The sequence below is a fragment of the Capsicum annuum genome, chromosome 5 (genome assembly GCF_002878395.1).
Source record: "Capsicum annuum cultivar UCD-10X-F1 chromosome 5, UCD10Xv1.1, whole genome shotgun sequence".
NCBI lineage: Eukaryota > Viridiplantae > Streptophyta > Magnoliopsida > Solanales > Solanaceae > Capsicum > Capsicum annuum.
Window position 1 is genome coordinate 142,568,687 of NC_061115.1, and position 10,979 is coordinate 142,579,665.

Genomic DNA, 10,979 nt, shown 5'->3' on the forward strand with positions numbered 1-10,979 from the left:
CATCAACAATAACATGCAGTAACACAAGTCTGAACAAAGGTAAACATTATTCATCAAAAGGCAGCAAAACCCTTAACATTTGATCTCAACGTATCTATGTGCACTTACTAATCCAAGAGTTAAACATATGGTTTTTTATTTATTTAACATGGGAGAGAATTACATGCCTTAAACAACTTGATGCTCCAAAGAAACTTGACTCCTCTTGCTTCTAGATGGATGCCCTTGAACCCTAGCCTCCAATTCTTCCTAAATATGTTTGAGAGGGTGTTTTTGATGTTTTCTCTACTTAAAATATATTTTAGAAGGCTACATACACTTATATAGTGAAGAGACTTAGGGTTTTGGGTGAGGTAAATGACCATAAGATCCTCAACTAAAAGATGAAATTTGGCTACGAGGTTGGGTACGACTCACTTGAGTTCATCATACCCTAGGCTTCACCTAGGTCATCCATACTGGTTAGGATACTAATACCTATCATTGTGTCGTATAAAAAGGGTACGACTCATGACATCACTCATACACTACACCCATACCAAAAATAGTCTACTCTAAGATAAGACCTCACTCTATATGATTTGCTTGTCTACAACTCATACACTTAGATACGATTAGGAGAGCATCACATGTACCTAGGATAGTAAGTAACCCTTACTATACTACCTAGGGTACAAGAGGGTAATGGATGGAGGATAAGACTCATATCCAAGGGGTATGACTTGTGCCCCTAGTCATACCTAACATAGTGTCATCAAATGAACAAAATTTCTCAATGGTTCAAAGTCTTGGTGTTTCTATTCTCCCCTACTTAGATCATTCATCCTCGATTGATGCGTAAGGAAAGTATAAACATAATTCAACACATTATCATGCATCAAATCAACCTTCAATTGAGTTAGCACAAATCACACAACAAGGATACAACACACATCATGCTCATTATCAATGGACTATTCATTTTATTAATTTAGGGACTCAAAGCCACTACTTATTAAATGCTTTCTCATTTCACAACTTAGGGATTTAACCTATAGACTTATCGAAGATACTTCATCAACTCAAAGACTATGGACTCGAACCTTTCATCTATTATAAATGCTAATTGACTAATGGTATTAGGGACTTAAACCCATCACAACGAAGACACAGATGATTTAAAAACATTAGAGACTTGAACCCAAGGTGTAACAGGACATAAATTAATTGAAAGCTTTTGGATACTAACCCATTGTCTAAATAATACATAACTTAAGGTAGGAAGATTAACACATACCTCCATCACAAATTTTTGAGATGGGAAACAAATACGGATAATTGGACTTCATGTCCTTTTCCACCTCCAAAGTAGCTTCCAGGACTTTTGGTTCCTCCATAGAACTTTTACCAAAGCCACTTCCATCAGTGGCAACCAATAAACTTGTCATTCCAAGATCCTCACCGGGATCTCCTCATAGGACAAAGAGTCTAAGATATCAATATCCCTTAGGAGAACAACAAATAAAGTATCACCCATATATTTCAGCAACATAGAGACATGGAAAATCGTATGAATGGATTTCATACTAGAAGAAAACTATAAATCTTAGGAAATATTGTCAACCTTTCTCATAGTCAAGTCAGGACCAACATATTTGGGTCTATGTTTCCCTTTTTTACCAAACGGTATCACTTCCTTCATAGGAGACACTTTTAAGAATACCCAACCACTAACATTAAACTCTAAGTCCCTACACCTCACATTCACATATGACTTTTTGATACTTTGAGAAGTTTTTAATCAATCATGAATTACCTTCACCCTCTCTAAGGGTTGGTGAACTAAATCGGGGCCAAGCAACTTACCTTCGTAAAATTTGTACCACCCAATAAAAGATTGACATCTTCTATCATACAATACCTCAAAAGGGGCTATACCAATGCTATAGTGGTAAATACTACTATAGGCAAACTCAATTAAAGTCAAGTGGTCATACAAGCTACAACCACTATCAACCACACAAGCTTGCAATATTTCCTCCAATTTTTGGATAGTACTCTCTACTTACCTTTTCTTTTGGGGGGTGGAAAGCGGTACTAAGACACACTTTAGTACCTAATAATTTATGGAATGACTTCCAAAAGTGAGATGAAAATAGAGGACCACAGTCTGTGATCATCAAAATTGGAGCACCATGCAACTTCATGACTTCCGCAAGATAAAACATAGCATAATCTTTAGCCGAGTCATTAGTACTCACGGGAAAAAAGTGAGCGGACTTGGTCATTTTATGAACAATGACCATAATAGAATCACATTGATTTCAAGTTTGAGGAAGGCCGATAACAAAATCCATATTAATTGCCTCTCACTTACATTCAGGCAGTATAATTTTTTGTACAAGACACCGGGCCTCATGTGATATACTTTCACTTGTTGACTCACCAAACATTTTTCCACATAGCTAGCCAGTTTATGTTTTGTATTGTTCCACCAATAAAACACTCTAAGGTCATGATAAATCCTTATGGAACTACGATGTATATCATACCGAGATTAATAAACCTCATCCATGATCCATTCCCTCACGCCATCAACGTCGGTAACACATAGCCTACCTTGGTATCTCAATATACCATCACCACCAATCCCAAAGACCTCAACTTTGTGTTGATCCACATTACTGTTGATCTTCATGAAGTCAGGGTCCAATACTTTCTTTTTCTTTATCTGAACAATAGTAGATAAGTGAGATACCAGATGCTTAAATACACTACCATCCTCAGAGTCAGAAAGCCAAACCCTAATATTAGACAAATGGTGAATGTCTTTCACCAATTCCTTCTTGTCCTCGTCTACATGGGCTAAACTCCCCATGGACAAATGGCTAAGAGCATCAACGACAACATTGGTTCTATTGAGGTGGAAATAAAGACTCATATCACAGTCTTTAAAAAACTCGATCCACCTTCTTTGCTAGAGATTCAACTTCTATTGAGTAAACACATACTGAAGTCTCTTATGATCAAAAAAATGTTGACATAAACACCATAGAGATAATGTCGCCGAATCATCAAATAAAAGACCACTAATAATTCAAATTCATGAGTAGGGTAGTTAGTTTTATGAACTTTCAATTGTCTAGAAGCATAGTCCACCACCCTATCATATTGCATTAACATATAACCAACCCCTATTCGAGAAGCATCACAATATACCACAAAACCATTACTACCCTCGAGCAAGGTCAAAATCAAAGCTGGAGTCAATTTATCTTTTAATTTCTCAAGAAAACCCTCACAGAAATTTGACTACAAGAACTTTGCCTTCTTTTAGGTCAACTTTGTCAATGGGGCAACTATAGTAAAGAAACTCACTACAAATCTTCTATACTAATAGGCTATACCTAAGAAGCTCTAAATATCAGTTGGAGTGGTAGGTCTAGGCAACTTATTAACTGACACAACCTTATCTACCATGATCCCTTCATTAGAGATAACATAACAAAGAAAAGCTATGGCTTCCATCAAAAACTCACACTTGGAGAACTTGGCATACAATAATGATCCTTCAAAGTTTGCAACACGACACAAAGGTGATCGACATGATCCGTCTCACTCTTAGAACAGACTAAGATTTCATCAATAAAGACAATGACAAACAAGTCCAAGAATGAATGGAAGACCCTATTCATCAAGTCCATGAATGCCATTGGGGAATTGCTCAACCCATAAGACATGAAAAGAAACTCATAATTACCATACCGGGTTATACAGACAATCTTAGGGATATCCGCATCCCTAATTTTAAGCTGAAGATAACATGATCTAAGATAAATCATAGAGAAAATATTCACACCCTGAAGTTGATCAAACAAATCACCTATCATCGGATGAGGATATTTATTCTTTATGGTTATTTTTTTCAATTGACGATAATCAATGCATATCTAAAAGAAACCATCCTCCTAATAGAAAAAAAAATGGTAGAACCCCAAAGAGAGATACTAGGATGGATAAAACCTTTATCTAAGAGGTCCTTTAATTGCTCATTAAGATCCTCTAGCTCAGCAAAAGCCATTCTATAAGGAGGGATACAAATCGGATGAGTGTCCGGAAAAGGATCAATCCCAAGTTAGAATAGTGGAATAGATTGGGGAACACCTTGGGAAAACCATTAACTAGGGGAATAGATTATAGAGAAGGCTCTTCCAAGTTAGAATCTTTAACTCGGACCAAATTCTACAAACACCCCTTTGAAATAAATTTTTGTTCTTTAAGATAAGAAATGAACCTTCTCTTAGGAACTAAGGAACCAGCTTCCCATAAAATGACCAGCTCATAAAGGAATTTAAAGATGACTGTACAGGTTCGACAATCTAAGGATATATACACAGAGTGCAACCAATCCATCCCTAGGATTACATCAAAATTGGCTATGTCCAACTAGATCAAGTCTACATGAATATATCTACAACAAACAAAACTACACACAATCTTCTATAGACTCTCTTAATAACAATAGAGTATCTTACTAAGGTAGAAAAGGAAAAAGTAACCGATAGACTCTCGACACCAAAATCAAGATACACAGCCACATATTGGTTCACATAAGATGGAGTAGACCTTAGATCAATCAAACAATATATATCATGGGAGAAAAGTCTAAATATTCTTGTGACAACATTAGGAGATACCTCAGAATATTGGTGAGTAGAAAGAGCATACTAGTAGTTTCAGCCAATGCTAGTACAAGAAACGAAAGTAGAAGCAAACATATCAGCCTTTGGTGCAGGAATAGATGAAGTAGCAATAAGAGCCCTATTGACCCAAGAAGCTACTAGAGAGGGGAACTCATTCTATATGTGCCAATATTACCATAATGTGAATGATAAAAAAAACAAGAGAAATTCATGTCCTTAGACTCTATAGGTGATATTGAATTACAAGAAAGGGATACATTTACTAAAATGTCTCTTAGCCTCTCTTTTCAAAGTGTGGCATACTTTACACCCATAAAATAAACTCTACTTGACACGGTATTATGGACAGCAAAATGACTATAAACCTAGGCTCTAATAACAACTTGACACAACCTAAAACTGGGCTAAAATGTCATATGGGCACCTGAACCCTATATGAATTAGAGGATGCCCCAATAACCCAACCTAATAATCACATCATTCATAAGAGTAGGATAAATTCCAAACATAGGATAAGATAGCAGAAACATACGATAAGTCCTAACTTAAACATATCAATACTTCATCAGATTCGCCAAACTATCCATAACATCCAAGTTCATAGTCATCCATAATACCTCTATACAAACCAATGTTTAGAAATATGCATGATGGGACAGGTACCCTATAATAGCCAAGAAAAATATAAATAAGACTAAGTCTAAAGGTAAGAGACCAAGAATGAAAGTCCTTTGAAGTAAGAAAGCTCACTGCTCCAAAGTCAATGCACAAACCTCTTTAATCATTTATTCATTATGTAGGAAAAGAGGATTATGCTCCAGCCCTTAGGTCACATGGGGATATAGCGTCTGGAGGTCGTTAGTAGTTGGACTGCTAGTATGTAACTCAAGGACAAGGATAAATAACATCATCATTCAACAATGAGTCAATATGTCAAATTCTATTATATTCGTACACTTATCCATACATATAGGTACACACATGCTAAATAAAAGAATAAGTCTCATTGATACTCTTAAAGAATTCATTCATCATACATGAAATGGAGGATTATGACCTCCCACATTTATTGATTCAAACACCCTCAATAGGCGGAGGAGTTTAACAATATTCACATTATTATTAGACATGGGACTTTAAACATGCAAACACATTCAATAGTCAAGGACTTTAACCATATAAACATATATTCAAACGAGGGACTCTAACCACATACTCATCTAGGAAAGGGAGTCTAACCACATTCCTATTTGTTAGATAAGGGACTCTAACCTCATGCCATACTTACACTCTAACCACAAGATATTTCATTTGGTGAGGTAGTTTAACCTCAAGAGATATCTTTAGGCAAGGTGAGGTACTTTAACCTTAAGAGATATCTTTAAGCAAGGGACTTTAACCACAATAAATTTAATTGGGAAAGGGAATTAACCTAGCCCATTTCATTAGCAAAGAGACTTCAACCACAAGTCATCCCAACTATTACTAGTTGACATTGGAACTTTAACCCATTGCATATGTATCAATATGCATTCAACTATCATTTAAGGACCTTAACATATCTATTAATTTACTCTTCAATGGTTGAAGGAAATAATTCAATTCATTATTCAATTCAAGGTATGGCCCTCAAGATCCGTACTCAATCATACATTCCGCATTAGTGTACATACACCAGACTTTAGTTTCAACATAATTCAATCCCATGTATAAGGGACTTTGATCCTTTTTTATACATCAAACCAACAAGTCATAATTTAAAAATTATTTGGTTAATAATGTCATAACATTTCCATTTAGCAATCCCTTACAATAGTTAGGCCATTGCCCTATTTATTGCCTCATCAACATATGACTAGTCATTTTGCTTAGATATTTTCACAAAGACCTTGTAGGCATGCCTTTACGAAGGCTAATTTCATAGAAAAAATAATCAATAATAACATTCCTAAAGATCCCTTTGTTAAGATACAAACAATAAGTTCCCACCCATGGAAAGCATAAAAAATAACATGTATCAACACAAGTCCAATAAAGGGTAAACATTATTCATCATAAGAAATCAAAACAATTAACATTTGATTTCAAATTCTCTATATAAACTTAATAATATATCTATTAAATACATGGTTTTGGAGTTATTTAATAAGTGAGAGAGTTTCATGCTTTAAACATCTTAATGCATCTAAGAAACTTGACTCCTCTTGCTCCTAGATGGACACTCTTCTACCCTAGCCTTCGATTCTTCCCAAATGGGTTTGCAGGAGAGTTTTGGATGTTTGGTCCACTCAAAATGTGTTTTACAAAGCCATATACACTTATATAGTTAAGGGAAATAGGATTTGGAGTGAAGGAAATGACCACTAGGTCCTCAACTAAAAGTTGAAAATTGGCGACGATATTGGGTACGACTCATTTTAGTCAATCGTACCCTACGGTATGAGTTGTACCATAACTCATACCCTAGGCTTCTCCTAGTTCATTCATAATGGTCAGGGTAAGACTACACACCATTGAGTAGTATCCAAGGGTATAAATCATGCCCTCACTTATACACTTCACTCATACAAAAAACAATCCACTCCAAGTTATGATCTCACTATATAAGATTGGCTTATGTATGACTCATACTCTTAGATACGATTGGGAAGAGGCTAAATTTTACCTAGGATAGTGAGTAACCCTTACCACACTTCCTCGGTAATGGAAGAGGAGGGTAAGGAGGATATGAATCATATCCAAGGGGTACGACTTATGCTCTCCTAGTTGCACTTACCCCAATGGCATCAAAAAGAAATTTCTCAATGGCTTAAAGTCTTGGTGTTTCAACTTTGGTTCCCACTTAGCCTTTGATAAGCAGGGGAGGAATGCATTGAATAATTTGCAAAAACCTAATCTCCTCAACAAGATATTTTTCTTTTTCATAATCATAGGCCATGTATGTCATGGCATTCACGGCTTTCGTGGGTGCACCCCTCACATTTTTTGTCAAAATCTCAAATTGAGTCATCATTTTTTACATATTTTTCTCTCGTTCTTCATATCTTTTCATTTTTTACTTATAAAAAAAAGAGGTAATTGGTGGTCCTTTTGGTACCTCGGTATCTTTTGTATACCACCCTCGGTTTTTCTTGGCAACTTCCTTAAGAAAAATTGTAGCTTCTTTATAATTTATCTTAATAAAAGACCCCTACCACATTGTATATTGTGATTTTATTGAATGGATTAAGATCCAGTAGAAAATTTAAAGAAGCATCTACCCCGAGACCTCATGATTGGGAAATTACATGAGTTTCTCGTTAAATCTTTCCTAGACCTCACACAAGGGTTCATATTCAATTTCATAAATTTAATGATTTCATCACACAATTAGATATTCTTTGATGGTGGGAAATACTATTCAAGGAAGGCAATGGTAAGTTCATCCCATGAAGTGATTGACCCATTTTAGAGCGATCGAAGGCACAATATTGCCTCTCCCATTAGAGACAACGGGAAGAGTTGAAATTTGATGGACTTTTGAGTTATGTGTGTAATATAAAAGGATGCACACACTTCTACAAAGTTCTTCAAATACAAGTTGGGGTCTTCATAAGATTTTCCCACAAAAAGTCCCTTAATTTGCTTATGCAACATGACCCTTATAACATGGAAATAAATAGTTCCCATGAGTAGGTTGGCTACAGATGGCACTTGTACGCCTAACGTCATTGAGTTTCTCCTCGTCATCAAGAAGACCATTGACATACTCAACAAGACTTTCTTTGTCACTCATAGTTTTGTGAACACTATAGAGATCACCTAAAAATAAAACAAAAACAATATAAATAAATTAATAAACACCACTACGGGTATACCCTAAGTAAAAACCAATACCACACAAGTGAAAACTAAATTTCTCTCCCCAACAACAGCGCCATTTTTATTAACACTCACCTATACCTTGTTGAATTGGTAGAGGATGATTTTTTTTAATAGCTCAACTTAAGTTAAGGTCAAATCCATAAGGAGAAAAATGAACTTTCTAGTCCTATGGGTGTTAATAGTTACTAAAAGATACCTGCCATGTAAGTAAAGGAAAGTACATAATTTGAAATGGGTAATTGGTTTGAAAGAAGAATTAATCAATGTTTAATCGAATCAACAAACTAAGGCAACACATGTGATTGAAAATTCAATATGAGATAGATCTTGGGACTATGTCTACCTAAGGGTATGTTGTACATGGGAACATGATGATTTAGTGCAAATTCTACTTATTATCGATCTGGAAGGCTAAGTTGAAGGCCTTTGATGCTAACTTGTCAACATCAACTTAAGGATACCACTTATTGACCCTTTCAAGTAACTAGCGAGTGAGTCAATTAAAATCACCTAAGACATCAAATGGGATATCCCTATTTCTAAAAAGATGCCTAATATATAGCTAACTCCCTATTCACCCTTATTTCTATGATAGACAAAAAATAGTAAACTACATCCATTATTGTCCACTACTAGTTTATCACCCTTCTACATTTTTCAAAGATGATATGGGTTCCAAAAGTTCATCCGTATCACCCTTTCAAGGATGATATGAATTGTCAAGAATTTAGGGTTTTCACCCACAAATTAATTTGGGTGTTTGGGTTTTTCAACCACAAACCCAAACTAATTCAGACAAAGAATAGTTAAACCTATCATCAACAAGCTAGAATTTACATAAATACATCACATCCCATACACAATTGCACCTTACATCAACATAATCCAAAGAAATGAAGTGTAGTTACTCATTAAGTAAAGAGAAAGAAATATACCATAAGGTTCATTCAAAATATCCATGCTTCAACATCACTAAATTTAATTTATAGGAATTCAAATATAATTGTTGCCTAAATTATGGTTTGTAAACCTCAAATTCAATTGTTCCCAAAAGTCTACAATGCAAAAATTATAAAGGATTTGAGCCTTTTAAGGAATTTGGGGTAGGTTATATCGAATTACAAAATTACCTCATGGAAAATTCTCGTATTTCCATGATTGTTGCAACTTATCCATGATCACAGCTGTTGTGACCAACTAATAATATCACGATCACAGACCCTTGACTAATCTTAAATGATTGCCACTACAATCCTCAAACTACGATCGCGATAACTGAAATCAAGTTTTGGTCCAGGTCTTCAAGCTGTATTTCTTTTCTTTTTTTTGTTCTTTTCAACTTAAATTTATATTTTTGTTTCTTATCACCTGTAAGCTTGCAATATGCAAAAATCAGTTCATCCAATCATACATTTATCTCATTCATACATTTAAATTGTATTAATATGCTCATATTTTGAAAGAAAATGATTGGTAAATTCACCATTCATCATTTATCACAAGTATCACTACCAAATATTACCCTTATGGCGTGGGTTTCCATAGCTCTTCCGCAGTTGTTCAACAACCGTCTTATAGGTAGGCATTGTAATTGGTATATGGGAACGGCTTATGTAATGGTTGTCTGAATAGTCAGCATAGGTCAAGCTATGGTAATGGTTTTAGACAACCATCGCCATAGGTTGACCTATGGAGATAGTTATTTTTTAACCTATTGGGATGCCTATTTTCATCTATTGTAATGGTTACAACCATCACCAAAGACTGACCTATGGCGACGGTCATTTTTTGACTTATTGAGACGCCTATTTTCACCTATTGCAACAGTTTCTAACCATTACAATAAAAGTTATTGCAATGACATTAAACAGTTACAACAACATCTATTGCGATGTTTGCAACAATATCTACCGCACTAACTTCTATTGCGATGTATAGTAAATTAGTATTTACATACATAATAAATTACAATAAACAGTTATACACACATAATAAAATAAAATCATTCATTAATAATCACATAATCCAAAGTATAGAACAAATTAAACTTTTAATCTATATCCAAAAGCAAAATGTATGTTAAGTACGTAAATGATTAGTTATGTTTTTACATAGTACCAAGTTATAGTCGCGATAAGTTTCAAGAAATTCTATGTAGCCTATATTCTTTTTCTTCTATGTTCTAATATCTATTTTTTCCGTAAAGCTAGAAGTTATCCTTCTAAAACAATGTTCTTTAACTTTCTGATGATTTCTTGACCTTCTAAGAAAGAATTAGTTAGCATCTCAAGATTCCCATCTTTTATATAATCCAGTATCTATCATCAGTAGATATATTTTAAAAGGAATAAGAGCACCAGAAAGAATTGCGTTAACTCATGAATGCCTGTACTTTAATAACCATAATAATATAAACCATAATACATTTGGTAT